Source organism: Martes martes (assembly GCF_963455335.1).
Source record: "Martes martes genome assembly, chromosome: 2".
NCBI classification, from domain to species: domain Eukaryota; kingdom Metazoa; phylum Chordata; class Mammalia; order Carnivora; family Mustelidae; genus Martes; species Martes martes.
In genome coordinates, this window is record NC_137889.1 from 199,170,029 (window position 1) to 199,196,836 (window position 26,808).

Here is a 26,808-nt window from a genome sequence, read left to right on the forward strand (position 1 = left end):
ATTATATCTGGTTTCCCTCACTATTTAGAGTCTCAACTACTTCAAAGATCATCATTCTACTTTCCACCTTTATCCCACTTAAAATCCCCATATATCGTGTATCTTCATCAACATCCTTTAATTCATTCTTTTTTTTTTTTAAAGATTTTATTTATTTGTTTGACAAACAAGAGATTACAAGTAGGCAGAGAGGCAGGCAGAGACAGACAGGAGGAAGCAGGCTCCCTGCTGAACAAAGAGCCCGATGTGGGCCTCGATCCCACGACCCCGGGACTATGACCTGAGCCGAAGGCAGAGGCTTTAACCCACTGAGCCACCCAGGTGCCCCCTTTTAATTCATTCTTGTTTCTTAAAATGATTCCTCTCCCTTTGCCTAGACTAATGCCTGAAACATATGTACTCCAGCTCTCATGGGAAATTGCTATCAATTGCCACTATCTTTTCTGAATCTCTTAGTACCACTGAGAGGGAAGAGGAGGAGAGAAAGAAAAGTAAACATATACACAAAAAAGAAAAAAAGTCACGCTGGGCTTCATCCTACAATATACTGTGATTTCAAATAACTTAAAAAAAAAAAAAACAACTGTCATCAACCAAAGGAATTTTTGGTTCCTTCTTTGACTAATAAAAACTTCAGCTTTTAGTAAAGTACTTGGGTTTTTTACTTACTTCCTGGTTAAAAGTAAGTTTGGTGAATCACTAGTATAATGGAGCTGCCCACAAAGCCAACAATCTCAGGCTACAACATAGATGTAATGTCTAAAATGAACTGACAATTCTTCTTTGTAAAAGTTAAATACTGGCTTGGGGCGCCTGGGTGGCTCAGTGGGTTAAAGCTGCTGCCTTTGGCTCAGGTCATGATCCCGGCGCGTCCTGGGACCGCATCGGGCTCTCTGCTCAGCGGGGAGCCTGCTTCCTCCCTTCTCTCTCTGCCTGCCTCTCTGCCTACTTGTGATCTGTCTGTCAAATAAATAAATAAATAAAATCTTTAAAAAAAAAAAAGTTAAATACTGGCTGAACAGTAGTTAGGTTCAAAGGGTAGATTTAGGTTCAACTTAATGCAAAAATAACCAGAATAGAGCTACTTCATAAATAGCCAGCTATTGTAAGTACTTATTCCAGAGACTGACGAAACAATTTAACAGGAAATATAGTATAACAATCTATGTCTAACAACATTAGATTAGGTTGTTCCAACACTAGGATTCTAAAAGTCTATTAACAAGAACCAAGACCTTTGATTCCTACTCCAATACTCATTCCATAACTTCCTATCTGTAATGATTGAAATTCTATGCATTTTTTGGGTACCCCTGAAAATCTTTCTTGGTTCTTCTATAAACTATAACTGTCTATCCTTTGATTTCTCAAAGTACTTTGAGTCGTCTTCATGGCACTTTATTAATCACATTGTTCCCTAAATTATTAACTGCATTGATCTTCCTCAACTCTCCTCTCAAATATAATCTGATCTCTCCCTTAAATATCATTCTCTGAAAAGTCACAATTTTTAAAAATTGATGGCCACTACTTTATTTCCTTCTTAAAAGCTCTTCTCTTCTTATCTCCTCCTAGTTCAAAATGCTTTGCATCTTTTAATAGCCAGCATTCTCTTAGATCTGCAAATGGGCTCAACACATTCAAGCCAAGGGACAATCTTCTTTATAGTTTTAGCCTTTTCCCCGAAAATCCGCTTAGTCTGCCCACCACAGCCACGCTGCTTCCTGTCATAACGCCACTTTCCCTAGGCATAAAGAAAATCTTTGCCTTTCTTGTACTGTGTCACTTTGTGGGGTTCGTGCTTGCTACGCTTCTTGCACAAAGTCCAGCGGGTTTTCATGTCTGCAAGAGCACATTGGCACGGAGAGCTGGAAAATCACAATTCTTAAAAAATCCAGTGGCTTCCCAGTCCTCCACTTGTCTGCATTAGCATTGTTGATAACCTCCTCCTAATGCTTCTAGATTTCTACCACAACGTCTCACCAAAATGCAGAAGTTCTCAAAGTTCTGTCTTCTAACCTGGCAATTTCAGAGTCTAATGGCTTTAGCTCTCTTATCTACCTAAATGCAAATCTAGTCTCTACCATGAACTCAAATTTTACATTTTAACCCCATGCTGAATATCCATACATGCCCTCACAAGATACCAATATATGCATCCCTCAAAATGCTTTGGGTATTTCTGTTAATGATGCCACCATCTTCTTGGGTAGAATGCTCAGTCCTAAGTGACTTTCCTTCTTTAAGCTTCAATCTGTGAAATCCTGACAACTCAAAAGTCTCTCGGAATTCGTCCCAATTCCACTCCCACTGAATTTACACTCTACATCTTCCTCTAATCTTCCAAGCCTCTTTATCATGTGCAGAATACATTAATAGAGTAAAATTCAAACACCTGCATTTAATTTGAAGTATAAGGCACGCCACAGAAATCCAGTCTGACATTCATGGTCCTGATAAATTCTGCAAATTTATTTCCCATCACACTTTTCACCTCTGTAACAAATTCTGTGTCCAAAGAACACTATGCCCCTGACCACCATTCCCTGAACCTGCAATTTTCATTCTTTAGGCCACTGTTTTATTTCATTCAACCTAAGATGGATGAATAGGTGGGAAACACAAATGCTTCCAATATTCCATGAACGTCTACTATATATGTACCAGGAACTATTCAAGGAAAAACAATGAACATGAAGGACTTGATCTGCTGCTCCAGAGAAATTTAGAGAAATTTAAACTCCAGTGGGAGACAAAATTCCTACACACAACTATGTGATAAATGCTACAGCCCTATCACAAAGAATATACCACTTGAAAATTGGAACAGGCGTAAAAACTGGACATGCAAAGAATGAATAAGTATCTCAAGCCAAAGCTAAAAGAAAATTTTTAGGGATGACTATCTCCTCAAAACCTCACGCCACCAAATCCTGCCCCTGTTTACTCTTCAAAAGCCTGCTCAAGATCTCATTCCAATTCTACCTCTGGTTTTCCTAACTAGGGTCCACCAAGAAGGATTAACCATTTCTTCCTCTTAGTATGGCAGATGTCTTCTTTAGCTCTTATTAATGCACTCAATCCTAATAATATATGTACAAGAGCACAGGCACATCCCTCCCCTATTCAGAAGGCTCCTCCATGCTAATGCTAAAAGCATAAGCACAGCAGTGTTATGCCTCCAGGAGATACTCAAGACATAATCTTTCATACACCATCGCTGTGCACATAATAGGATTAAAAAAATCTGCTCAACAATTCTGATACTAAAGCCCTAAGAGAAGCAACAACTAAACTACAAAGATACTTCAACAGCTAATGAACAAAACTATGAAGGAATGTTAATGAATAAACACATTAGGCATACAATCTCAAATGACCTTTTTTTTTTTTTTAAGGTTTAATTATTTGACAGAGACAGACAAAGCCAGAGAGACAACACAAGCAGGTGGAGTGGGAGAGGGAGAAACAGGCTTCCCACCAAGCAGGGAGTCAGATGATGGGCTCAATCCCAGACCTGAGCGGACGGCAGACGCTTAATGACTGAGCTACCCAGGCCACCTCAAGCTACCTTTCAAGTCAATCACTGGGGCACTTGGGTGGCTCAGATGGTTAGGTGCCTGCCTTCAGCTCAGGTCATGATCTCCGGGATCTGGGATCGAGCCCCATGTCAGGCTCCGAGGTCAGCTGGGAGTCTGCTTGTCCCTTTCCCTCTGCCCTTCCCCCTCTGCCTGTGCTCTGTCTCTCTCTCAAATGAATAAAATCTTTTAAAATAAAAATAAAGTCCACCAGCTACAGTCCTGTGCTTATTTATATGTAAATGTATATTCGTACACAGTCATCTGCAAGAATACTTACTACTCCTGTAATATGAAGTCAGAGAGTTTTGAGATTAAAGGTCCAAACAAATCAAGTATAGCAGTTTTGGCACAAATAACTTTAAGAACTTTTAGAAATTTTAGAAATCCCCCCCCAGATGAGCATTACAACAGACCCACACAATATAGCCAATTTCTTTTCAAAGTAATTTTATCTTTTCAACAAATGATTTGGGGACAACCTGACATCCGCACATTAAAAACAAAAGGAAGTCTGACTCATACTTGGTACCCACGTACAAAAATTATTTTGAAATGGGACCGCAGACAAATGTAACACCTAAAACTTTAGGTTTCTAGAAGAAAACTTTTCTAGCCTTAGATTAAGTAAAGATTTTAGATAAGACACAAAAAGAAAGGAAAAAAAAAAAAACAAAAACAAAAACCCTGCAAACTGGACCTCCATCAAAATGTAAAACCTTTCATTTAGTCATCATTTAGAAAATGAAAAGACAAGCCAGTCTGAAAAAAGTATCTGTAGAATACATATCCGATAAAGGATTTGTATCCAGAAAAAAACCCGATCTCGAATAACTTAAAAAAAAAAAAAAAGCATTACTGAAAGCTAAAAAGTTGGTATTACCTGATTCTACTGATAGAACATTCTGTAAAATGCAAAACTAAAGGGTTAGATGAGATCAAAGGCTGGAGGTAGAAATGACTATAAAGGAACAGGAGAGAACTTCTGGGGTAATGGGATTATCTTACTATCTTGATTGTTTTTGGTCGTGGTTCCATGACTCTAGGTCTGTCTAAAGTCATTAAACTGCACAAGAAGAGTGATCTCTACTAGTAAATTATTCCTCAAATTTTAAATTTAGCAATACAATGATGCTTCATTATGTCAATCATTTCATGAACATTTATGGAAAACTCCTTAACGCAATGTAAGGGAACCATGATACCCTGAAATCAAGAATATCCAGTTCAAAAAAAGGCAATTTATTCAAAGTTGACACCTTTTACTTATAAAATTAACAAAAATGAAAATTACTGGTAATATCCAGTACTGTTAAGGGTAGGGGTTAATGGGCTCTTCCACAGTGCTGGTGAAAATATAAACTGTTATAACCTTTTGGAGATGTAATTTTATGGTTTTAATAAAATTGATTAAAAATGAAAGCATATAACCAATAATTCCACTTCTAAGATACACTACAAAGAAACAGACATGCAATTTCACAAAGATGTATATTCAAAGTTGTTTCACTGCCACAAAGGAAAATAAAGCAGTCTAAATGTCCATCAACAGGAAAATGGAAAGCTATAAAATAGAAAATTATGCACTCATTTAAAATAGGGGAAAATAAGTTATAAATGTGGACAAAATACTGTCCACAAAAGTAATAATCAAACTGTAGAATAATTTACAAACCCCATCTTTGGAAAAAAGCATGATTTAAAAAAACAAAACAAAACAAAAAAAACCTCATGGGTCCAGAGGAAAGAGAAAACAGTGCAAGCTATATACCAATTCTTAACACCACCAGTAAAACATTAAATCCTACTCTAAAATTTTCATTTAATTTCTGATAACCTTCTAACAGATACATGTATGTTACTGGTTAGAAAACATGGCTCTAGGGGTGCCTGGTTGGCTCAGTCAGTAGAACAAGCAACTCAATCTGGGGATTTTGAGTATGAGCCCACACAGGTGTAGATTACTAAAAGAAATAATTAAACTTAAAAAAAGAAAGAAAGAGAAAAAAACATAACTCTAGAACAAAGGCCAAGAGTGTGAGAATTCATTCACCACTAGTAGTAAAACAAAAAGGCAATCCCTGACATTATGCCTACATTAGTGACAATTTATGGTTCAAGTTTAAGTGTGTTTAAATATTACCAACTAATTGAAGATGGGACTGAGGAGGGTGAGAGATGGGGAAAACAGACTAACACCATGCTGGAATTAAAACTGAGCAATTACAGAATAAGTAGTAAAGAAAAACTCACTGGAAAATAAAAAAGTAAAAGATAAAAGAAAAGCTTATTGCCTAGGATTCTATGGTACACTCTCCAAGGTTTCTAAAAGATGATTTTAAAAACATCTGATATGCTTATTTGATATAATTTTTTTGTAATCTGGTATTAACGGTCTTAGAAACAAATATCTAATAAACTGAGCCCAGACTATAACATAAAACATCAACTCATATGCAGTCATTAAAATACTATCAAAGACATTAAAACCATCGAAGAAAACACTAAACACAGTATAAAATTTACAAGGTATGATTTTTTTAATACAATTTTATTTTTACGATTTTTTAAAAGATTTTTTATTTATTTATTTGACAGACAGAGATCACAAGTAGGCAGAGAGGCAGGCAGAGAGAGAGAGGGAGGAAGCAGGCTCCCTGCCGAGCAGAGAGCCTGATGCGGGGCTCGATACCAGGACCCCGAGACCATGACCTGAGCCGAAGGCAGAGGCTTTGACCCACTGAGCCACCCAGGCGCCCCACAAGGTATGATTTCAATAATGTAAAGGCTATGTATACACTTGGACAAGAAAATGAATTAATTTTTTAGATCTACCACAGCAAAATAGTTTTCAGAGCAGATTACAATTCAAAAGACATGGTAATACAAGCAAAATAATGTCGTATTCCATCAGTTCTCTTTAATCTTGGGGATCTCTGCGATGGCATCTCCATTCTCATTAAAGAAACTTCTCCATACATTGATAAAATGGCTAGATCAACATAAATCATAAAATCTAACTATTACTGTTAACTTCAAACACCTGGCTGCAACCACAATATATAAACATCAAAATGCACAGTCAAAAATTCACTCTTTGAGGAGCCTCGAGTGTCCTGACCACCATTTATAAAGAGTGATAACTGTAGCATCTTTGGTCAAGCAGTTGGGGGTCGGGGAATCGAGAGAGGAATTTCACTCAGGGCAAATTACTGACGTGAAATTTCATGTCTTATTTTGATGGCCATTTCAATGTTTTGAAAAAATAGCCAAAATGAAAATTGCTGAGAAGCTGAGATTCTATGTTACCTTACAAAACAAAAACAAGAAACAGGAAATAAGAAAATTACAAAAATTTTTAAATCTACAAAACTCTTGTTTCAGCACTGTAAAGTTACATGTACTGTATCTTGATTTCTATAAAAAAAAAAAGATCTCTAGGAACAGGATGCATTTCTTTATAATAAAGAAACTATGTTACCAAAGGCTATGGTCTATGCTAGGACACAGCTTATCTCTACTATTGGATACTTAACTCCCCTTCCCCTCTAGAGCCCCTTACTCAGAGCTGGGGGTCACACTAGTCAGGCCCAGACCATTTCTCACTGAGCCACGGACTATTCCCAATCTCCACACCTAACCACATATTAAAACCGGGGCTTTCTGAAACTACAGAGGTCTTCACCAATCAAAACAGCAATGAACCTTTTAAAGATTTTTTTAAAGATTTTATCCATTTATTTGAGAGAGAAGAGGGAGGGAACACACACGGGGAGTAGGAGAGGGAGAAGGAGTCTCCCCACCAAGCAGGGATCCCAATGCTGGGCTGAATCCCACACGACCTGAGCTAAAAGCAGATACTTAACGACTGAGCCACACCGTGGCACCGAGGCACCCCGTAAGATTTTTTATTTTTAAGTAATCCCTACACCCAACGTGGGGCTGGAATTCAGAACTGTTAGATGAAGAGTCCCATGTTCTACCAACTGAACCAACCAGTCGCCCCCAACGATGAATAGCTATTTAAAGCTGAAACCTTCAGAGCACCTGGATGGCTCAATGGGCTCAGGCTCTGCCTTGGCTTCCTGATCTCGGGGTGCTCCAATGGAGCCCAGTGTTGGGCTCTTTGCTCAGCAGGGAGCCTGCTTCCTCCTCCCTCTCTGCCTGCCTCTCTGCCTACTTGTGATCTCTGTCAAATAAATAAATAAAATCTTAAAAAAAAAAAAAAAGCAGAAACCTTTAATTTGTTGTGGCACACCACGGAATGAAAATATCACAAACAAGATCTAAGCACCAGTGGTAGAAATAAATAAAAGGTAGCTGTAGATTAAGTAAGACTTTTCTCAGACCCCAAAGTGAAGGAGGCAAACTTTGAAGTTCAGAAGCTCTGAAAATTGACCAAGCATTATGAAAAGGAAAAGCTGTGCCATGAAAATAAAAGCATATATTTATATTACCCTTTAAAGTTTAACAAGTAACCTACATATTCCTTTATCTCCTTGAAATAGATAGGATACTTAACTTCATTTGGAGAAAAGGAAACTGATGGTTAGAGAGCCTAAAGAAAGGAGTTTAGAAGGTCCTCAGAGTTATAAGAGGATTTAAAATCAGGTCTACTGTCTCTAGTGGTATTTTCACTACACCTGATTAAGAACAAACACTTAAAAAGAACAGCTATGGATGCAAATATAAAAATCTTTTGAAGTCCAACTACTAGCTTATTTGATACTGTTGGGTTAAGTGAAAAAGGGCAGTAACATAATACAAAAAAAAAAAAAAACAAAAACAAAATCCAAGAGTCATCCCAAAATATCTACAGTGATGTACCAAAATAAGGTAAACTATCTAGAAATTAAAAGATATGAATAAACTGAAGATATGAACAGCCGTCATGAAACAACTTCTATTGCTTCCGAAGCCAGTCCAGAGTTCTGGGATAAGAACCAAATTTGTCCTAGCAGCTATCTTAAACAAGCGTCAATCAATGGAGAGTAACTAAGTCATGTTTGTCAATTAAATTCTACTGAACTTAAATTCAAAAGCAACCCTTAAGTTTGTACCTACAAAACCCAGCCTTGAAAAGGGGTCATTCTCCACCTTTGTATCAACTCAGCGTAAAATGTGGGGAAGTCTTAAAGTAACCTAAGAGAGAATTAATGCTCAATCCTGATAATGAGTAATCAACAGCAACAATTTCGCAGGATAAAGAAAGCTGTTAAGAATCTAAACACACCAAAAAAACAAACAAAAAAAAATCTAAACACACCATTAGTATTTACAGATTTTCAGCCACTGATATAGAAGTTTTCGTTTTTGATTTCTCATAAGCAAAATATGGATAAAGAGTATTTCCTGCTACCAACAGGGTGAATGTCACTGAAACTCAAGAATCAAACTACTAGTGAACGCTAAATTAGAATATCAAATTATTTAAAGACTTTATTTCTTCTCCTTTCTTCTACTTCTGATTCTTAAGTACCCCACAAATATTCTGGTTCTCTCCACTCTTAAGACTTGTTGACCACTAATATTTCAACCCGAAATGTTTAAAAACCGGAACCATAACAACTCTTAATAAGCAACCCATTTGAAGTCCTTATCCTCCCAATTCCTTATAGCCTTTCAGAATGAAACAGCCTCTAGAGACTAAATCGTAACACAGGAATACACGTGACTAATCCCCCAAATTTAAGAAAACAGGAAGGTAATATCACCAAAGAAACCAAAACATAATCCAGTTCTAAGAAATTCAAACTAATCATACCGTGTATCTTTGAAAACCAGGAATTCTGGACATCAAAAGGACCACTGGATACTAACAGGGCCAAGCGTTTACTTAGAAACTTTGTTCACATGTCCAAGGCTATATTAACTGCCAAATATGGAGCTAGACAAGGAATTCCCATCTCCTTTCCCTCTAACATACGGGGCTCCCTAAGTGCAGCTGATGGTTCCCGGTTCCAGGTACAGGCAATGCTAGCAATTGGAAGACTAGCACGGTGTGTAGAGCCTTGAACCTAAAAACAGTATTTTAACCCAAGTTGAAATCTTAACTTGGGGAGAGGGGGGTCAACTCTGCTATCACCGCAGCTTCGGTCCACGAGTTTTGTTGTCGTTGTTTTTTAAAGGGAGCAAAGGCACCTACCCTCAAAAACAAAAACAAAACAACAACAACAACAAAAAAAAAAAAACTGTTAAGAAATTAGGTATGCCTTGGGGGAAAAAAAATTGATCTATGCGGAAAACTAGATGCAAATCTATATTCGCTCCAAATCGGCACAGAGCCATCTTAAAAAATCTGCTTTTAAAGACGCAGATAAAATTCTATCAGATTCGACGAACAAAAATCAACACAATCTAGGAAGCTCATGGTCTTCCCATTGACCATCCTTCCCACCGCCTCCCCCCAAAGTGGGGGAACAGGAAGAAACCCATTTCCCGAAGCACTCAAACATCTTTCCTATTCCTGGGTCAATACAGAACTGTCTGCATAAAAAGAGCAGGAAGAAGGTGTATGTTACATACAGCCTGGGTTTTTGAACACTTTAGGGATAACCCCCCCCCCGGGGGGTGGGGGTCGTCCAAAGACCGCGGAACTCCAGGTACCGGGTAAGCGAAGCGGCGGCCGCCTTCAAACCCGGATTCTGTGTCGGTGCACAGAAATGGTGCCCGGAGGCCGCTACTTTCGCATCTGCGTCGCTTCTGCCTCCGCCGACACAGCCTATTTTCCCCTCCCCCACGGGCGGGGCGGCGACGGCCTCCCCGCTCCCCTGAAACCGGGAACGAGAGACGCAGACGACTCGGAGACAAGGCTGGTGGGCTCCCCACCCTAAGACCTCCTCTCCGGAAAGCCGGCTGCTCCACGTCCCGCATTCAGCCCGCACCAGCGCGCCTCCGGGGGCTGCTGCGGCCCCGTTCCCAGCTCGCCACTTCATCTCCCACAAATCCGGGCCCCACCTGTGCCCTCCGGGCCCTCCGTCCGCAGCACGCGCGCCGGTCTCCTCCCTTCCCACGCGGCCTCCCATCCTCACCTGAGAGGAAAGGTTTGGCTCCTAACGCGCACACACGGCAGCGCAGGCAGCCGGCGAGAACAATGTCTCTCTCCGCCGCGACCACCTCCGACACTACGGCTCCCGCACAGGACGGTTGCCTCGAGCCCCGGCGCGCGAACGGAATGTCCCCTTCCGACCACCACACCGACCTCCCTTCCCGGCCCCCGTACACACCTCCAACCAACAGCGGCGGCGGGTACGTCGCGCGGAGGTCAGCAGGAGAGTCGCCGAGGACCGGCCGCAGCGGATTCTTCTCGCTCGCCGCCCCCTCCCTCCGACGAACCGCAAGTCTCGGAAGCCGGAGAGCCGCGAGCTCGTCTTCCTTACAACCACCTCTTCCCGGGCGCCAGGCGCTGCGGCGAGCGACAAGGAACACGGACGTCCCGCCCCCTTTGCCGCCGCCCCCTCTTATTGTTTTACCCCTGCCGAAAGGGCTGGGGAACCCCCCAGCACGGCTTCAGCCAATCACGCATCTCCTTCGCGAGCCGGACCCAACCTTCTCGCGTTTCTCTGCGGAGCACGCGCAGAACGCCGCCGCGCTCACGTACTCTCGCGCCCAGAGAGCCGGGGAACCGGAACCGGCCTGAAGCCGCGGCGAGAGTCCGCTGATTTGACGTCACAAGGAGGCTGCCTTTCTGCTGCCCTACGGCGCTGGCCTCGCCGCCCTTCGAGACCGCGACCCGACAGGAACCGGCTGACCGCAGCGCCGTGTCTTTGGCGGCGTCTGCGGGAGAGCGAGATTTCTGGTCCCTTTCGGTTATTACTGTTAAGAGGGAAGGACCTCGGTCCTTTTCTCTCTGAACCAGGTGTCTGCAGGTTGCTACTCGAGACCAGAAAACGCAGCCAGTGGTTTCAGCCGTTTGCACCCTAAACTCACCTACATTGTGTATGAACCCATCCTGGGAAATGGAGGTATGAAAACTCCACCGAGAAGGTCAAATTCACCCTAACAGCTGAGCGCAGTGTATGTCCTGGAGCCTGCTAGGTGCTAGGCCCTGGGATGTAGGGGAACAGGAGGCGGCCTGGACAGACGGGGAAGAAATCTATTTCTTTGTGTGCATGTTTTGTATTTAGCTGTGGCTAAATACATACTAAGCGTTTTACATGCTAAGGCTGCTAAAAGGCTGAAATCCCAGGAGATACCAGGATTACAGCCCTGTCCTAGATCTAGGCCCACACTTGGCCCCAGGGCAAAGCTGTGAAAACACTAGAAACTGACTCTCGTGACCTTGATTCATGGAAAAAGCCAAATCTCCTGACAGTCAAGGAAGCCACTTCGCACCTTCGTTCTGGCAAGGTTGCTCCCAAGAATACCAAGACAGCAGAGGCAGTTTTGGAAGGAATGGCTGAAAAAATGATGGAAGAAATGAAAGGGCAATTAGAACAGGAAAACACATTTATTACATGCCCATGTACAAAACATGATGGGGGAATAGACATTTCATCAGTTTCAAGAACAGTTTTAAGGCATTTTCCACGTGTGAAAACCAAGGTTTACAGACACACTGACAACAGCTGAACCTCCAAAAACTGCACTGTTTATACCTTAGTTTGCTTAATAATTTTGTTACATGAAGAATATTTCAGCAGACCATAACTTTTATGAAATGAACATTGACTTTTTTTCTTCCTTTGACGCATAGCATATTACATGAAGGTTTTCCTTTAAATCTGATACTTCTGTTCCAGGCACTCTTCAAATTACTTTATGTAATTGTTTAAGCATAACAATAACCTTATAGAGTAGTTAGTATTTTTTTTTAATTTATTTATTTGACAGACAGAGATCACAAGTAGGCAGAGAGGCAGACAGAGAGAGAGGGGGAAGCAGGCTCCCCGCCGAGGAGAGAGCCCAATGTGGGGCTCGATCCCAGGACCCTGGGATCATGACCTGAGCCGAAGGCAGAGGCTTTAACCCACTGAGCCACCCAGGTGCCCCAGTAGTTAGTATTTTATGCCAATTTTACAGATGAGGAAGCTGAAGTTTAGAGAGATGAAATAACTTGCCAAGGTCACACAGCTATGGCTTGGTGGAGCTGGGATTCAAATACCAGCAGTTGCCATCACACTCCATGCCCTTAACCACAGGCTGTAGAATATTGTCACAGTATTTTTTTTTGTAAAGATTTTATTTATTTATTTGATAGAGATCACAAGTAGGCAAAGAGGCAGCCAGAGAGAGTGAGAGGGAAGCAGGCTCCCTGCCGAGCAGAGAGCCCGATGTGGGGCTCGATCCCAGGACCCCGAGATCATGACCTGAGCCGAAGGCAGCGGCTTAACCCACTGAGCCACCCAGGCGCCCCAATACTGTCACAGTATTAATTGCCACGATTTATTTATCTCCTCTACTGCTCATTGATATTTTGATTGTTTCCAGATTGGGGTTCTTTTTTTTTAAGATTTTATTTATTTATTTGACAGACAGAGATCAAGTAGGCAGAGAGAGAAGGGGAAGCAGGCTCCCTGCCGAGCACAGAGCCTGATGTGCGGCTCAATCCCAGGACCCTGAGATCATGACCTGAGCCGAAGGCAGAGGCTTAACCCACTGAGCCACCCAGGCGCCCCCAGTTTAGGGTTCTTATTCACAACCATTGTTCTTCTTCCTAATAATGGATCCTGGTGCATAGATAACAAAAGTTTCTCTAGAGCAATGTTTCTCAGAAATTAACCTACATCAAAATCACCTGGAGTGCTTGTTAAACCACAGACTGCTGAGCCCCACTCCCAAATTTTCCGATTCATCAGGTCCGTGTTGAGGCCTGAGAATTTACATTTCTAACAACTTCCCAAGTGATGATGCTATTGCTGCTCTCTTAGCCACACTTTAAAAACCACCTGGGGTGGCTCAGTCAGTGAAGCATGCAACTCTTGATGTCAGAGCTGGGAGTTCAAGCCCCATGTTGGGTGTAGAGATTACTTAAAAATAAAAATCTTTAAAAAAAAAAAAAAAAAAAGGGTGCCTGGGTGGCTCAGTGGGTTAAGCCTCTGCCTTGGGCTCAGGTCAGGATCTCAGGGTCTGGGATCAAGCCCCACATGGGGCTCTCTGCTCAGCAGGGAGCCTGATTCCTTCTCTCTCTCTCTCTCTGCCTGCCTCTCTGCCTACTTGTGATCTCTCTCTCTGTCAAATAAATAAATAAAATCTTAAAAACAAAAACAAGAAAAACCACCGACCTATGGCATGAGTTGGCAAACTTACATTGTAAAGGACCAGAGAGTGAATATCTTAAGTTTTAAGGCCCACAAATGGTCTTTATTACATATCCCACCTTACTCCCTTTAAAATCCTTCGAAAATGCGGGACGCCTGGGTGGCTCAGTCAGTTAAGCTGCTGCCTTCCGCTCAGGTCATGATCCTAGGGTCCTGGAATCGAGTCCTGCATCTGGCTCCTTGCTCAGCAGGGAGTCTGGCTCTCCTTTTTCCTGCCACTCCCACTGCTTGTGCTCACTCTCACTCTGATTTAAAAATAAAATATTAAAAAATAAATAAAAATAAATAAAATCCTTTAAAAATTTAAAGAAACAGGGCCATCTGGGTGGCTCAGTCAGTTGAGCATCAGACTCCCGGTTTCGGCTTAAGTCATGATCTCAGGGTTGTGTGATGGAGCCTGGCCTTGGGCTCCGCACTCAACGGGGAGTCTGCTTGAGGTTCTCTCTGCCCCTCTCCCTTTGCTCTTCCCTCCACTTGAGTGCGAGCTCTCTCTAAAATAAATATTTTTTAAAAGATTTTATATTCATTTGAGAGAGAGAGAGAGACAGAGCACAAACCTGGAGAGGCAGAGAGAGGGAGAAGCAGACTCCTGAATGAGCTGGGAACCGAACATGGCTCAATCCCAGGACCTAGAGATCATGACCTGAGCCAAAGACAGGTGCTCAACTGACTGAGCCACCCAGGCCCCACTAAAATAAATCAATCTTAATAAGTAAATAAATAAATTCTCTCCCTTTGCCCCTCCCTCCTTGCACTCTCCTGGAAAGGAAAAACAAAAAAAGAAATACTTCTCATTCTCTCTCTCAAATAACTAACTAAATAAATAAATCAAAAGAAACATTTTTCGCCTAGCTCTAGGGCTATCCAAAAACAGGCCTCAGGCAACCCCTGCTCTAGCATAAATACCAGTAAGTGAATTATTGGGGAAAAAAGATTCAGCTATCCTCGATTTTAGTAAAAAACCATAAACTTTTCGAAAGTAGTGATTTTTACTTCCTAAATATATCTCAAGTCTGTGCCATTTGAATGCCTCTCCATACTTATAGCCTCTGCCCAGGTTCAGGACACTTTCATCTCTCTGGAATGATTCCAGTAGCCTCCTAATATCCCTGCCCTTCGAATATAACCTCCATGAAACACTCTCTCCCCTAATAGACTGTAAGCCAGGGAGAGCAGTATGAATTGCATTCATTCAGTGACTCAAGCCAAAAACCTTTAAGTCACTCTTGACTCACACCACACGGCTAATCATCGTAAACCTCTATTCCCTCTACCATTGATACTTAATCTGGATTAAACACTTCTCATCACTATCACTACTATTATCATGGTCCATGCCACCATCGCCTACTGCAACAGCCTTCCATTTGGTCTTTTTTTAAAGAGTTTATTTATTTAACAGAGAGAGAGATCACAAGTAGGCAGAGCAGCAGGCAGAGAGAGAGGGGGAAGCAGGCTCCCTGCTGAGCGGAGAGCCCGATGCGGGGTTCGATCCCAGGACCCTGAGATCATGACCTGAGCAGAAGGCAGAGGCTTAACCCACTGAACCATCTAGGTGCCCTCCATTTGGTCTTGATGCTTCCATGCTTATGCCTCTACAGTCTAGTCTCACAGACGCAGCAACCAGATCCTTTATAGCTACAATCAGATAACATTCTCCAAACCGTCCAAAGGCAACACAATAAAAAAACAACCCCAAGTCCTGGGGTGCCTGGATGGCTCAGTCGTTAAGCATCTGCCTTTGGTGAGGGTCATGATCCCCGGGATCCTGGGATTGAGCCCCCGTGCATCAGGCTCCCTGCTCTGCCCGCTGCTCCCCCAACTTCTGCTCACTTCCTCTCTGTCAAATAAACAAATAAAATCATTAAAAAATAATAATAAGTAAAATAAAATTCCAAGTCCTGACTGGCAAACAAGACCTACCTGATCTAGTCCTTGTGTTACTTCCACCTCGTCTCTTAACCAGTTTTTCTCTTCTACAACCACTCTCCAGTTTGACACTTCGGTCATATTTCCTGCCCCAGGGGTGGATCTTGGATGTGAACCTTTATCAAATGTCTGTGAAAGATCAAAGTGAATCCCATCTATCGATTTCTCCAATTACCCCTCCTGAAAAATCACACTCAAGCATTCTAAAGATGAGGCAGGTGTGATTTTCCCCTCCACAAACTATCCTTCTTAGAATTTGAGTTGACCTAATGCTGCTTAAACAGTCTACCAGCTTGTCTAAGCTGTATCTTGTGGTTATTTTGTATTCTCTATATAGTCTGTAGTTCCTAGAGTCTCTTCTAGATTTTTTTTTTCTAAATAAACAGAAGTCAAATGGTAATGTATGGGGCACCTGGGTGGCTTAGTCAGTTGAACATCCGACTCTTGGTTTGGGCTGGGGACAAGGTCTTGTAGTCATGACATGAAACCCCTGTCAGGCTCTGCATTGGGCAGGAAGTCTACTGAGATTTGCTCTGTCCCTCTCCTGCTCACATGCTCTTTCTCTTAAATAAATAAATAAAATAAAACCTAAAAAATGTGTACATATATGTGTTCAAATGGTGATCTACGGGTTGCCTGGCAGAATGTCCACTTAATTAACAAATGGGATTCTTTCAACTCCTGGGACTCATTCATTCCACAGCCACCACTGTGTGCCAAGGCCTCAGGCAGGGCACTAGGCTGGGCATAAGGCAAAAATAATTGAAACTTAGTGTCTTCGGGGACTGGGGAGAGGGAGGGAGGGAGGGAGAGAAAAGAGAGAGCGAGAGGAGAAAGAGAGAAAAATAGAACAAGACAGCCAGAGAGACACCGTAAAAGAGGGAGATTCGGAGAAAGGCAGTAGGAAGACAATGACCACAGAGGGTACTGTTAAGTGATGCCGCGCTAGGAATACTAAACAGCACTTTGTACTTTGTACACAACACTGAATTTTTCAATTTATAATTCAATATCTGATGTTTCTCTCCTTGTATGTACACATACCCTGTAAGTTCCACAACGGAGGATCTGTTGTTTGCCTCTGCAATCCAGCACAGGGTACTGGCAGAGTAAAAGTGCTGCCCTCGGGGTACCTGGGTGGCTCAGCCAGTTAAGTGTCTGCCTTCAGCTCAGGTCATGATCCCAGGGTCCTGGGATGGAGCCCCATGGCGCACTCCGGGCTCAGCGGGGAGTCTGCTTCTCCCTCTCCTCTTGCTTTTGTTCTCTCTATATTGCTGTGTCTTAAATGAATAAATAAAATCTTAAAAAGAAAAAAAAGGGGCGCCTGGGTGGCTCAGTGGGTTAAAGCCTCTGCCTTCGGCTCAAGTCATGGTCCCAGGGTCCTGGGATCGAGCCCTGCATCGGGCTCTCTGCTCGGCGGGGAGCCTGCTTCCTCCTCTCTCTCTGCCTGCCTCTCTGCTTACTTGTGATCTCTGTCTGTCAAAAAAATAAATAAAATCTTAAAAAAAAAAAAAGGAAAAAAAAAGGGCTGCCCTAGTCTCCATGAATTGGCCGAATGACCATTTGAAAGCAGAGGGCACAATAGTCTTTGTCCTGGGCACCTGGTATTTATGATGTTTTTGCCCTAACTTCTGACACAGTATATGATTTGTAGATTTCTGTTCTTTCTTGATAAATAATAATAGTAATTTGAAGACTCTGGATTTTCCCGTGCTTATAGTTTAGGCCACATCCCATAGGTTCTATTCAATACTATTGTTATTCTAAGTAGTTTGGAAGTGTAGTTTACATTCACTTTTTTCATTCAGTTACTGTTGAAAGAGAGGTAATTAACAATGTCCGAATAGTTTTCATTTTAATTTATTTTATTTTTTATTTTTTGAGATTTTATTTATTTCTTTGACAGAGACACAGCGAGAGAGGGAACACAATCAGGGGGAGTGGGAGAGAGAGAAGCAGGCTCCCTGCTGAGCAGGGAGCCCCAACATGGGGCTCTATCCCAGGACCCCGGGACCATGACCTGAGGCAAAGGCAGATGCCCAACAACTGAGCCACCCAGGCACCCCTAAATACTTTTAATTTTTAAATTTAATTTTTTAATTTTTACTTATTTTGGTTTGTGAGTATGACATGTACATTTCTGTGCTTTGTGGAATTGTTGAGATTTTTCTTTGTGGCCTAATACAGGTACAAGTTTTGCAAGTTGTCTATAACACTCTAGACTATCGAAAACATCTACTTTTACTGCCTCTTAATATCCTTTTCTCTTCCCAGTTGTTTTTACACTTTTAACTTTTTATTTTGAAATAATTACATAGGGGCGCCTGGGTGGCGCAGTGGGTTGAGTCTCCGCCTTTGGCTCAGGTCATGATCTCAGGGTCCTGGGATCGAACCCCATATCAGGCTCTCTGCTCTGTGAGGAGCCTGCTTCCCCCAGCCCCACTCTCTCTCTGCCTGCCTCTGGGCATACTTGTGATCTCTCTCTCTGTCAAATAAATAAATAAAATCTTAAAAACAAGAATGAAATAATTTCATAGGTTCTGAAAAATTGCAAAAATAAATGAATTCTCATATGCCCTTCACTTACATTCCTCAAACGTTAGTTTTTACTACACTTGCTTTATCATTCTCATTGTCTCTCTTTCTCCCCCTTGTTCTCTCCCTCTGTCTCTCACTTTCTGAATCTGCTCATCTCCTGTAGCCTGTCAATTCCCCAAAGACACTACCTTGCAATTGTTTTTGCCTCATTCTGTGTCCGGTACTGTGCTCGATACACTGGCACCCCATGGTAGCTACTGAGTGAACAAATCCAGGAATTTTGAAGAAACCTGTAAATGGTTATTATGGACACGGTCAGACAATTGGTAGATAGTCATGTAATCACCGTCTACAAAAGAGCACCTATGAAGAAACTCTAAATTTTTTTCTGACACGATGTCCCTTTCTGCTAAACACTTCAGTGTGTTGTTGTTTTTTTTTAATTTTACTTATTTATTTGACAGAGAGAGAGATCACAAGTAGGCAGAGAGGGAGGCATGGGGGGCGGGGAGCAGGCTCCCTGCTGAGCAGAGAGCCCGATGTGGGGCTCGATCCCAGGACCCTGAGATCATGACCTGAGCCGAAGGCAGAGGCTTTAACCCACTGAGCCACCCAGGTGCCCCATCGGTGTATATTTCTTAAAAGACAAAGACATTCTCTTACATAACTGCAACACAATGATCAAAATCAGAAATGAACATTTATATAATTTTATAATCTATAGACATTCAAATTTCATCCATTGTCCAATACTCTTTATAGGAAAAGAAAAAAATTGTTTTCTGGTCCCAGATACAATCCAGGATTACAGGGGCACCTGGGTGGTGAATTCGGTTAAGCTTGCAACTCTTGGTTTTGGCCCAAGTCATGATGTGAATATTGTGAGATCGAGCCCCACGTTGGGCTCCTCACTTGGCGCAGAGTCTGCTTGAGATCCTCTCTGCCTCACCCTCTGCCTCTCCTGCTCGTTCTCTCTCTTTATTTCTCTAAAATAAATAAATAAATCCTAAAAAAATTACAAAGCCATGTAGTTGCCATGTCACCTTTGTCTTCTGTAGTCTGGAATAGTTTTTCAGTCTTTGTTTTTTATGACAATGATAGTTTTAGAGTCCAGGACAATTATTTTGAAGAATGCTACTGAATTTGGTAACCTCTAGTGTCTGTCTGTCTGTCTGTCTCTCTCTCTCTATATATATATATCCTTATATATTGTGTTTTTTTGGCAAAAGTACCAGAGAAGTACTGTTCTGCCCTTCTCGGTTCATCATATCAGGAGGCATCTGATGTCCATTTGCCCCATAATGATGACGTCAGCTTTCATCACCTAGTTGAAGCAGTCTCTCCCAGGATTCCCCACCACACAGTTACTATTTGTAATTAATAAGTGTCTTGTGTAGGGTACTACTTGGAGATTATGTACGTATCCCATTTCTCATCATCCTTTGACCCCACCGGTTTTAACATCCATTGATGATTATGATTCTTGGCTGAATCAACTTTTGTTATGGTGGCTGCCAAACTGTGACTTTTCTAATTCCATCATTCTTTCTACATTTATTAGCTGCAGATCTACTATAAGGAAGACCTTTCCTTCTTTCCCATTTATTTTTTAATTTTTTAATTTCTATCAGTGTGAACTCATGGATTCCTATTATACAATCTAGTATCAACATTTATTTTCATGCTCATATTATCACCAATTTGGTGAGGGGAATCCCCACCAAATTAGCGCCTGTGCATGAAACATGTTCATTTGTCATTATTTAGCATGTAAAAATGAAATCATATATTTCTTTCAAAAAGTGAAAAGGACTTAAGAGAAGACAGTGGCAAAGAGAAAAGAAATTTGAGGAGGGTATAAGTGGCAAAAAAAATGTGACGATTAACTAGATATGAGAAGTAAGAGAATTCTAGCATAGGAGGCTTTGCTGTTTCTGGGTGACGAGAGAGAAATAGGTAATATTCACTGAGACCTGAATATTCTTCCAAATATTTTCTTTCTTTTTTTAAATTTATTTATTTGTTAGAGAGAGAGAGCACGTGCGCATAAGTGCACAAACAGGCAGAGAGGCAGGCAGAGGCTGAGAGAGAAGCAGGCTCCCTGCCGAGCAAGGAGCCCGATGCAGGACACAATCCCAGGACCCTGGGATCATGACCTGAGCCGAAGGCAGTGGCTTAACCGACTGAGCCACCCAGGCGTCCCTAGACTTTATTTATTTATTTATTTGAGAGAGAGCACGAAAGGGGGGCAGGGGTAAGAAGGACAAGCAGACTCCCCGCTGAGTGTGGAGCCAAGGTGGGGTTTGATCCCACGACCCTGGGATCAGGACCTGAACCAAAATCAAGAGTTGGAAACTTAACCGACTGAGCCATCCAGGTGGCTCTATTCATACTCTTTTTTTTTTTAAGATTACTTTTTTTTTTTTTTAAGATTTTATGCATTTATTTGTCAGAGAGAGTGAGCACAGGCAGACTGAGAGGCAGGCAGAGGCCGAGGGAGAAGCAGGCTCCCCGCTGAGCAAGGAGCCCGATGTGGGACTCGATCCCAGGACCCTGGGATCATGACCTGAGCCGACGGCAGCCGCTTAACCAACTGAGCCACCCAGGCGTCCCTCTATTCATACTCTTATAGAAAATAATATATTAGTTACTTAATTCAATACTTTCTGACTGAACTGATGGCCAGCTTAGGTTTCTGAACACTGAATCGAGAGGAAACCCTTCATTCTTCATCTCTTAGTCTGCTCTATTTTTGTTCATAGCACTTCTCACTACCTGACATGTATCATTTGGTGGTTTTTTTTTAATTATTATTTTTATTTTTTTATTAACATATAATGTATTATTAGCCCCAGGGGTACAGGTCTGTGAATCACCAAGTTTACACACTTCATAGCACTCACCATAGCACACACCCTCCCCAATGTCCATAACCCAAATTTGGTGGTTTTTAAAAATTGTTGGCCTCCCCAATAAACTCTCGTTCCATAAGGGCTCCAATTTGGTCTGTTTTGTTCAAAGATGTACTTCTGCCACAAAGGAGACATTCAAAAAAAATAATTAGTGAATAAATAAATGTGTGTGTATGTGTGTGATATATATAAAGACAGATGGAGAGAAATGGGATCCTAATTAAACATCATTTTGCAGGATATGACTTCGTTCCTGACAGTATAATTTGGGCATCCTTTTATGGTAGTACATTTGTCCGCTTAGCATTTTTCCCCCCAAGTGGTTACATAGATGAGGAATGACTTTTTAAGCTTAGAGGCAGGAGAATCAATTATAAAGAAAATTATGAAGATGTAACCAAAATAAATATGAGCTGTGTACTTGTACACTTCTGTCACAAAATTTGATTCAAAGGGCTAATAAAATTTGATATGAAATCAATATGAAAACCTAGTCAAGGGGCACCTGGGTGGCTCAGCGGATTAAGTGTCTACCTTTGGCTCAGGTCATGATCTGGGAATGCCTGGATTGAGCGTTGCATCAGGCTCCTTGCTCAGCAGGGCGTCTGCTTCTCCTCCCTCTGCTCCTTCCCAGCTTGTGCTCTCTCCTTCACTCACTCACTCTCTCAAATAAATAAATAAAATCTTAAACAAACAAGCAAACAACCAACCTGGGGCACGTGGGTGGCTCACTGGGTTAAGCCTCTGCCTTCAGCTCAGGTCATGATCTCAGTGTCCTGGGATCGAGCCCCGCATCGGACTCTCTGCTCAGTGGAGAGCCTGCTTCCCCCTCTCTCTGCCTGCCTCTCTGCCTACTTGTGATCTCTGTCTGTGAAATAAATAAATAAAATCTTTAAAAAAAAAAACAAAACCTAATCAAAAAACATGTAAAGGATGTCCAATTCATAGAAAAAAAGTACATAGCATTAAACCATATGAAAAGCTGTTAAAATGAAACAAGGGCAAACCATAAATACATGTAAATATTTGTAAATGCAAACATCCAATATGCAAAACCAAGCCTCTTTGTACACTTCTGTTGCAGGTAAATGTTAATTCACCCTTTAAAAAAAGTAATTTGGCAAGATATATCAAAAACTTTAAAATGTTTGTACTTCTTAAGCCAATAATTCCACTTCTAAGTATATATCCCTCTTAGAATCTGCACCAAGAAGTTCACTATGGGGATGCCTGGCTGGCTCAGTTGGCGGAGCACGTGACTTGTGAGTTCAAGCCCCACACTGGGTGTAGAGATTACTTAAAAATAAAATCTTAAGAAAAAAAGTTCATTGTGATGTTATTTATCACCATTTGAAAACTTGAGGCATCTTAAAAATAAATTAAAAAAATTAAAACTGGAGGCATTTTAAATATCCCCAAATCATAGTCTGTAGTCTAGAAAACAAGAATGGAAGTGACTAATATGTAGAAATTTCTAGTCTCCATCACAGTTTAACATGTCTGGCAGGAGTAAACTACTCTTAATGTTTAATTTAATCGATTTTTTTTTTTGGTGGTACTTTTTTTTAAAGATTTTACTTATTTATTTCCGAGAGGGAGAGAGAAAGAGAGAGAGAACACAAGCAGAGAGGCAGCGCAGGAGAGGGACAAGCAAGCTGTCCACTGAGCAGGGAGTTTAACACGGGGCTCGGTCCCAGGACCCTGGGATCCTGACCTAAGCCAAAGGCCGATGCTTAACTGACCGAGCCACCCAGTTGCCCCGATTTTATCTTTTTTTTTTTATTTCAAAGATTTTACTCATTTGTCAGAGAGAGAGAGAAAGAGAGAGAGAGAACAAGCAGGGGGAGAGGCAGGCAGAGGAAGAGGGAGAAGCAGACTCACACTAAGCAGGGAGCCCGATGTGGGACTCCATCCCAGGACCCTGAGATCATGACCTGACCCAAAGGCAGGCGCTGAATCAACTGAGCCACCCAGGTGCCCCAACCTAACTGGATCTTAAAACACCACTATCACCATTTTGCTGCTGAAGTGACTATGTAAGAGAGGACTTTTCAAGCATGTTTCAAGGCCGTAGGACCCCAAAATATGGCACTGGGGGTGTCAAATCCAAATCCTGAAAAGATGCCCGTTTTTCTTGGAAAGTAGCTTTATTCATCACAATTTTAGCATTCCAGCACTTACATGACACTTAACCTTTTGAGACAGGCATAACAAAGGTCTTGGGCTGGCAGCCAATTCAGTTAGTAAGGGTTAGGATGCCAGTAGCTCAGTCTGGGCTTTGGAGCCACCTGGATGTGCATCCTAGCTTCACTTCATCACTTGTTAGGTATATTACCTAGGTATTTTACTTCTGGCAGGATGCTTAACTTTTCTGTGCTTCAGTGTTTCTCATCTGCAAAATGGGAACAATAATATTTATCTTATTAGCGTACTATGAAGATCAGGCATAAAACATCAACCATGCCTGGCCCATAGGTAAAGCCTCAATAAAGCTGAGCATTGAATGTTTGGTGCTTAAAAAAGCATATGCACCAATTGCTTCCAATGGATTCCTTCTTCCTTGACTGCTCACGGATTTGCTTGGGTGTAAAACTTACATTTGTGTAGCACTCCACAGTTTTCAAAACACTTTTTAAAACAAATTTATTTATTTGACAGATAGAGATCACAAGGAGGCAGAGAGGCAGGCACAGAGAGAGAGAGAGAGAGAGAGAGAGAGAGAGAGAAAGGAGGAAGCTGAGCAGAGAGCCCGATGCGGGCGGGGCTCGATCCCAGGACCCTGGGATCATGACCTGAGCCGAAGGCAGAGGCTTTAAACCACTGAGCCACCCAGGCACCCCTCAAAACACTTTCAAACACAATTCACTTCAGTTTCACAAGCAATTAACAAAGTAGGCAAGTTGCGCAAGGCTAAATTAAGTGGCCAATTTAGAAAGAGACCCCAGAATCTCCCCGGGTTCCTGCCACTGTTTAATATCCCACTGTTCAATGATGAACCTCAGCAGCCTCAGAACAAGCCTTCCTGATGGAAAACATGTTATTTGGGAGTTTCAGGGCCCTCTTGGGGAAGCTGGCTCCTTCGCAAAGCTTTCTGATGCAAAGAGAAATCCATTCCTTTTAGAAGAGAATAGGAGAAAGGCTATTATGGCCTGATGAATGAATCAAACGCTAATTTCCTCTGAAATCTTTCCATCCATTATCCTTGTAAAGCCTGGGACAGGTTAGGGTCTAAAGAAATGTTCTTCCTCTCCATTTGATCATTGTGTTAAAATACGTCACCTGTCCAGAAAGGTGCATAAAACATGTGAGTGACCCACCCATTTGTTAAGTATAAAATGTAACAATATGACTGCCTGCAGTAGATGGTGGGTGTTAGTTACCTAACCGGGTTTGATTGTACTATTAAAGTCTTCAAGCAGGGCAGATTCTAAGTACTACTGGCTTGGGAGAAAAAAGGCTGTAGACTTGAGGGAGGTCACTTCTTCAGAATTTATTTATTTTATTTTATTTTTTTCAAAGATTCCATTTATTTATTTGAGAGAGACACAAGCAGGGGGAGCAGAAGAGAGAGAAACAGCTTCCCCGCTGAGCAGGGAGCCTGATACCGGGCTTGATCCCAGGATCCTGACCCGAGCCAAAAGCAGCTGCCCAGCCAACTGAGCCACCCAGGTGCCTACTACTTCAAAATTTAGAGATGAAAATATCATCCAAAATCAACCCAAAGGGGCGCTTGGGTGGCTCAGTGGATTAAGCCTCTGCCTTAGGCTCAGGTCATGATCTCAGGGTCCTGGGATCGAGCCCCGCATCGGGCTCTCTGCTCAGCAGGGAGCCTGCTTCCTCCTCTCTCTCTGCCTGCCTCTCTGCCTACTTGTGATCTCTATCTCTGTCAAATAAATAAATAAAATCTTTAAAAAAAAAAAAATCAACCCAAAGTTGATTTCAGTCAGAAAGGCATGTAACTCTTGATCTCTAGGTGGTGAGTTCGAGCCTCACGTTGGGTGCAGAGATTCCAAAAATAAAAAACAGACTTAAAAAAAATCAACCCTAAGAATTAGGTTACAGGATTACAAAGGTGACCCATCTGATTAAGGGTTTGTAAATTCCAATGGATTCTATCCAATGCTCATGAAGCTGTGACGACAGCTAAAAGCACCTCAGGCTGAGTGATCTAAAAGAAACACTAATCCTGGGAAGTACAATAACTAAAGATAATGTAAATAAAAGAGTCATTGCCCGGAGTCCAAAAAAATGATGACTTTGGAAGGAGGCAAAATTTCATTAGTGTTTATCTTGCACTGTCCCAGGAAGATTACATTTGGCAGACATGAATATTCTAGTCATTACTGGGCTACAGGGTGTGTTTATTTTTTCAAGCCCTATAGTCTTTTTTTTTTTTTTTTAAGATTTTATTTATTTATTTGACAGAGAGAGATCACAAGTAGGCAGAGAGGCAGGCAGAGAGAGTGAGAGGGAAGCAGGTTCCCTGCTGAGCAGAGAGCCCGATGCAGGACTCGATCCCAGGACCCCGAGATCATGACCTGAGCCGAAAGCAGCGGCTTAAACCACTGAGCCACCCAGGCGCCCATCAAGCCCTATAGTCTTGATATGAGATGCCTTGAGGTCATCCAATTGTCTCCTTTAAATCCTCACCAAGCATTCCGACCCAGGGGAGGGGCCTCGGTCAGCAGATAATCTATTTATTGAAAAATAATCTCAGAAATAAATAAAATTTATTTTAATAAATTTAACAAATTTTTTATTTTAATAAATTTTAATACATTTAAATAAAATCTTTTTAAAAAATTAGGGGCACCTGGGTTGCTCAGTGGGTTAAGCCTCTGCCTTCAGTTCAGGTCATGATCTCAGGGTCCTGGGATCGAGCCCCACATCGGGCTCTCTGTTCAGCGGGGAGCCTGCTTCCTCCTCTCTCTCTGCCTGCCTCTCTGACTACTTGTGATCTCTATCCGTCAGATAAATAAATAAACTCTTAAAAAAAAAATTATACAGCTGATACTCAGTGAAAGCATTTTGGCTTTCTTCTACCTTGCCCATTTGAGAGCAAAACACTGAGCGTCAGCATCAGGCCTTCTTTTCCACCCACATGTTTCCAGGTGTAACCACTTCTTGCAGGTTCTAGGCTAGCTAACCTCTGGATTCTCGCCCCCATGGCAACAGAATTCTTCTCTAGGCTTTACCTCAGCAGGAGGCATATATGAAGTTTATGACAAAGGCACGAATCCTCCTCAGAATCAAGATTTGTCCTACCCTTCTGGTCAGACCAGATGCCTGGCTTTTAAAAATATCTCTACCTTTCTTCTTCTGGATTGCCACTCTGACATATGCCTTGTTGACTCACACTCTCTGGGTGAGCCCTGACCGTGGAAGTTTCTGGCTCCTATGAGCTGGCTCAAAACAGCAACTTCCCGTTACATTCCCACATCTAGCTGGGCCTCAGGGATCCCAGGCCTGATCTCTAACACTAGAGCCATGGCCCCCAGTTACCCAAGTTCTTGTGGTGACCTGTAGGGAAAGACCACTGAAAGTTAGTGACCAAAGACCTTTTGCACGCAAGAAAGCAGTCCCAGATAAGGT

The 26,808-nt window shown here is 42.1% G+C and overlaps 1 protein-coding gene across 4 annotated transcripts in view; it reads right to left on the reverse strand.

The window, feature by feature from the left end:
- The window catches only part of G3BP2 (G3BP stress granule assembly factor 2), an 88,600-nt gene that overhangs the window by 23,887 nt on the left and 37,905 nt on the right, over window positions 1-26,808 (reverse strand). For 2 of the 4 annotated variants that reach the window (XM_080795596.1, XM_080795594.1), the window contains exon 1: window positions 10,805-11,065. The exons of the other annotated variants lie outside the window; for them this stretch is intronic. The gene's annotated coding sequence lies outside the window, so the exon portion shown is untranslated. Of the gene's footprint in view, window positions 1-10,804; window positions 11,066-26,808 lie in introns of those variants that run through there. 4 annotated transcript variants of the gene reach the window in all.